Source organism: Citrus clementina, unplaced genomic scaffold (genome assembly GCF_000493195.1).
Source record: "Citrus clementina cultivar Clemenules unplaced genomic scaffold, Citrus_clementina_v1.0 scaffold_3, whole genome shotgun sequence".
Lineage (NCBI taxonomy): Eukaryota > Viridiplantae > Streptophyta > Magnoliopsida > Sapindales > Rutaceae > Citrus > Citrus x clementina.
The window spans coordinates 35,160,004-35,164,981 of NW_006262339.1; the positions used below are offsets into that span (position 1 = coordinate 35,160,004).

At 40.7% G+C, this 4,978-nt stretch overlaps 1 pseudogene; it reads right to left on the reverse strand.

Moving 5' to 3' along the window:
• Positions 1–1,440: 1,440 nt before the first annotated feature.
• LOC18047893 lies at positions 1,441–2,632 on the reverse strand (annotated as a pseudogene).
• Positions 2,633–4,978: the final 2,346 nt, after the last annotated feature.

The following is a 4,978-nucleotide window of genomic DNA, read 5'->3' on the forward strand; positions in this document are numbered from 1 at the left end:
CAAGTTTGAAGATTGAATTTGATGCACACGGTTTTGATGAAGAATTTGGTGAACACGGCTTTGATTTTCTTGGCCACTAGTTTGCTATAAATAGAAGTGCAGATGAAGAGTTTAGGCATTCCATTTGAGAGAGCAATCTAGCAGTTGAGAGAAAGTTTAGAGAGCTTGCATTTATAAGCTCTTGTTACAGTGATTGAGAGAGTTTGGGTGTATTGGGTTTTTGGGAAGTGAGCTAAAATACTACAATACTTGTAACTCCTTTTCACTAGTAAAATATTTCCTTCTGTCTTCAGAAACATCAGTGTGATTTTCTACAACAGAAGTGTCATTCTTGCAGCTGGAACTTGCAATGCCGCTAGCTTCTGCTCCAACGCCATCACTCTCTCCATCGCGATCATCAGAAGATGAATACAGCGGAAACGGATCCTCGGTTATAAGACCTTCCAAGGTCGATGCAGGTTTCGGTACAAAACTCGTGTCCGTGGGAGACTCCTGCTGCACACTAACTTGTTCTGCGGCCACGTGTTGCGTAGTAGTAGAACGCAGCAGAAAATTCATCCTCCTAACCGAACTAAACTAGCCTCGTCAGAATTTGAAATGAAGACTAAAAGTAACCTGATTGAGGACCAACGCCGAGCTTTTTGTGCCTTTGGGAAATCGGAGATCTTACTTGGAAGAGCAGAAGCCAGTGCGCCTTGAGTTTCTTGGCTTCGATCTGCTCTGATACCACTGTTAGGAAATTGGTGGGTGAAGCAAGACCGCAGCTAAAATGAAATTGGAAATAAAATAAAGAACAAGCACAATAGAGGACACCAGAAATTACGTGGTTCGGCTTTTAGCCTACATCCACGGGCGAAGACAGAAGGAAATATTTTACTAGTGAAAAGGAGTTACAAGTATTGTAGTATTTTAGCTCACTACCCAAAATCCTAATACACCCAAACTCTCAAATCACTAAAATAAGAGCTTATAAATGCAAGCTCTTAAACTCTCTCTCAACTCCCTAAATTGCTCTCTCAAGATTGGATGAAAAATGAGGGTGGGAAGCCCTCTTTATATAGCCAAAATTTTTGGCTCCCTTTTTTTTTTTTTTTTTAATGGAGTCATTCAACACGCTGCAGAAAATTGACATAAAATTTGCAAAGAATAACAAAGCCTGCTAGCTAGCTTGGATAAGTCCAAAACTACTACAAGTTTCAGAGAATTATTATATAACTTGTAACAACTACTCATCTCTCTCTCTATTTTTTTAACCTTTTCTACTGTTACTCTCTTTTGCCATTTATGGAACTAACTGCACTGATACTACTGTACATTAAAGACTATAGAGAAAAGACCTGCTACTGCAGACTTGGACTCAACTCATTGGTTGCTTGCTTCTCTTTCACTGGCTGATTGATTTTCTGAATTTTTGATTTTTTCTAATACCCAAAACTTTTCTTAAGCAGCTCCAACTCCAAGGAAATCAATGAAGGGCATGTTGATCTTCTCATAGCTAGTCTCATTTTCCCCATACATAGAGAGATTGACCTTGTTGCTGTTGGAGTTGTTGTTGCCTACTGACTTATTTGCTGAGACTTCTGAATTTGAATCTGTCTGGCCAGACTGGTCCACATTCATAACCACTCCTCCTATAGGCCCAGCTTGATAAAACTCATAGCCTGTGTCATAAATTTTGTCAACATCTCCACATCCCTTCGTAATCTCTTTTTCTCCAGATGATGAACGACCCATTAGAGAAAACTTAGTGAAGTATCCTGGAGACACTTTAGCTGAAGAGGGAGTGAGTGAAAGATCAGTGATTGTTGAAGCATATTCATTATTGCTTGAGATAGTTGATTCATCACTGCTAGCATTAGCATTATTGATATTAATACTGTTGTTTTGGAAAGGACCAGAAGAGGGCTTTCTCCTCCTATAAATGCTGGATTGCTCTCTGTGTTTCCTAGCCATGATCACATGCCAATGATTCTTGACAGCATTATCAGTTCTTCCGGGGAACAATCTGGCAATCATGGCCCATTTGTTACCATACAACCTATGAGCAGCTAACAGTCTCTCTTCTTCTTCTTCACTGAAAGCCCTCCTGTTGATTCTTGGATCCAGCTGATTAAACCATCTCAATCTGCAACTCTTCCCTTATCTTCCTTCAAGATTCTCAGCGATCAAGTTCCAATTTTGAGGACCATATTGAGCAACCAGCTCTTTAAGCTTGGCATCTTCCGCTGGCCTCCAGTGGCCTCTAGTACAGAGCTTAGTGTGGCCATTTTTTCCAGAAATAGGGCGCTTGATAACATCCTCAACTTCCTCGCCCAAATCCAAAGACAGCCCCTTATTTTTATGAACACCAAAGACCCCATCTCTCTCCTCAACACAGATTCTCCTAGCTTCCCATGGTTTCTTATTTATCTCCATAGGACAAGGGCTCAAAATCTGAAACCCAGTTTCAGGATTTTTAGTCCCAAAAGTGTTTGATAGAGAAAGATGAGAAGAAGGAGCCATAAAGTTCATCCCTTGATGAACTCCATTGAAAACATTGCCATCGCCACCACCCTTCAGAATTTGAAGACTCATTGTTTCCAAGAGAACCCAAATGGGGCTTGAGCACAAACAAGAAATGCCCCCAAAGAGAACACACAAGCAATTTAGGGAGTTGAGAGAGAGTTTAAGAGCTTGCATTTATAAGCTCTTATTTTAGTGATTTGAGAGTTTGGGTGTATTGGGGTTTTGGGTAGTGAGCTAAAATACTACAATACTTGTAACTCCTTTTCACTAGTAAAATATTTCCTTCTGTCTTTGCCCGTGGACGTAGGTTAAAAGCTGAACCACGTAATTTCTAGTGTCCTCTATTGTGCTTGTTCTTTATTTTATTTCCAATTTCATTTTAGCTGCGGTCCTGCTTCACCCACCAATTTCCTAACAGTGGTATCAGAGCTATTGGTTGTATTTTTAGAGTCGGGAACTGTTCACGTAAGGGGTACTATTCACGTATACGGCACTGTACACGTATACGATACTATTCACGTATACTGTACTATTCACGTATACTGTACTGTTCACGTATATGGGTTTGTTCACATATACGGTACTGTTCACGTATACGGTACTATTCATGTGAAACGGTGGAAGCGATCCAAGAATTTTCCGGTGCAAAGCAGGGAATAGTGGTGTGAGTAAAGCAACTGTGGTTTTGTACATGTCTAGGAAAGTTCTGTCACAAAGGCGATAAGAGCTTAAGGAGTCTGGGTTTTAAGTGGGACCATTGTGACCCCTCCAGTCTTTCCTGGGAACTTTCCTGGTGTGCATTCTCACACATACTCACAACTATTCAAGGTGGTATACTAGCTTGTGTGCAGTATTTATCAACAAAATGGCGGCAAAGTATGAAATTGAGAAGTTTAACAGAAATAATTTTTCGTTATGGAAAATGAAGATGAAAGCTGTATTGAGGAAAAATAATTGTTTGGCAGCAATTGGAGAAAGGCCTATGGAGATAATTGATGATAAGTGGAACGAAGGTAGACGGCAACGCCATTTCTGATCTACACTTGGCACTTGCGGATGGAGTATTATCCAGTGTGGCAGAGAAAAATACGGCGAAGGAAATATGGGATACTCTCACAAAATTGTATGAGGCCAAGTCACTACACAACAAAATCTTCTTGAAGAGGAAACTCTATACTCTTCGAATGGCGGAATCTACAATGGTGACCGACCACATCAACACCTTGAAGACTCTATTTTCACAACTTACAACGTTGGGTTATAATATAGAGGAGAATGAACGTGCAGAGCTTCTACTTCAAAGTCTACCAGATTCGTATGATCAACTCATCATCAACCTGACGAACAACAATCCAGTGGAGAGTCTAGTTTTCGACGATGTTGCAGCCTCCGTATTAAATGAGGAGAGCAGGCGAAAAAATAAGGAAAACAGACAAGCAAGTTCGCAGCAAGCAGAAGCGCTATCGGTGACTAGAGGGAGATCAACGGAACGTGGCCCTAGTGGGAGTCAAAATCATGGTAGATCAAAACCCAGAAGTAAAAAGAATGTTAAATGCTACAACTGTGGCAAGAAAGGGCACGTCAAGAAAGAGTGTTGGAGTAACCAGAAGAGAAGAGAGGGCAAAGAACCTGAGTCATCAAATGCTCAAGGGTGTGTAGCAAGTACCTCGGATGATGGCGAAATTCTCTACAGTGAGGCAACAACTGTTTCAGAAAGCAGAAAATGACTTTCTGATGTCTGGCTTATAGACTTAGGAGCTACCTGGCACATGACCTCTAAGAGAGAATGGTTCCACACATATGAATCTATCTCAGGAGGATCTGTATATATGGGTAACGATCATGCCTTGGAGATCGCTAGTATTGGTACTATCAAAATAAAAATGTTTGATGGTACAATTCGCACAATTGGAGAGGTACGACATGTCAACGGCCTGAAGAAAAATCTATTGTCTTTGGGACCAATACACAATCATGGGTGCAAAACTCATGTGGAGAATGGAATTATGAAGATCGTTAAAGGCGCGCTTGTATTGATGAAGACAGAGAAGGTCGGTGCTAATCTATTCATGCTTAAAGGAGAAACACTACAGGAGGCTGATGCGTGTGTCGCGTCAAATGGAGAAGAATCAACGATGATGTGGCATCTCAAACTCGGCCATATGTCAGAACAATGCTTGAAGATTCTCTCTGAGCGAAAATTGCTTCCGGGGCTCAAATCGGTAAGTTTACCATTTTGCGAGCATTGTGTTATAAGTAAGCAGCATAGATTAAAATTCAGTAGATCTATTGCTAGAAGTAAATGCATTCTAGACTTGATTCATTCTGATGTTTGGGAATCACCGGATATATCCATGGGAGGTGCAAAGTACATGGTGACTTTCATTGATGATTATTCCAGAAGATGTTGGGTGTATCCAATTAAGAAAAAGTCAGATGTATTTCCTGTGTTTAAAGAATACAAAGCGCGAGT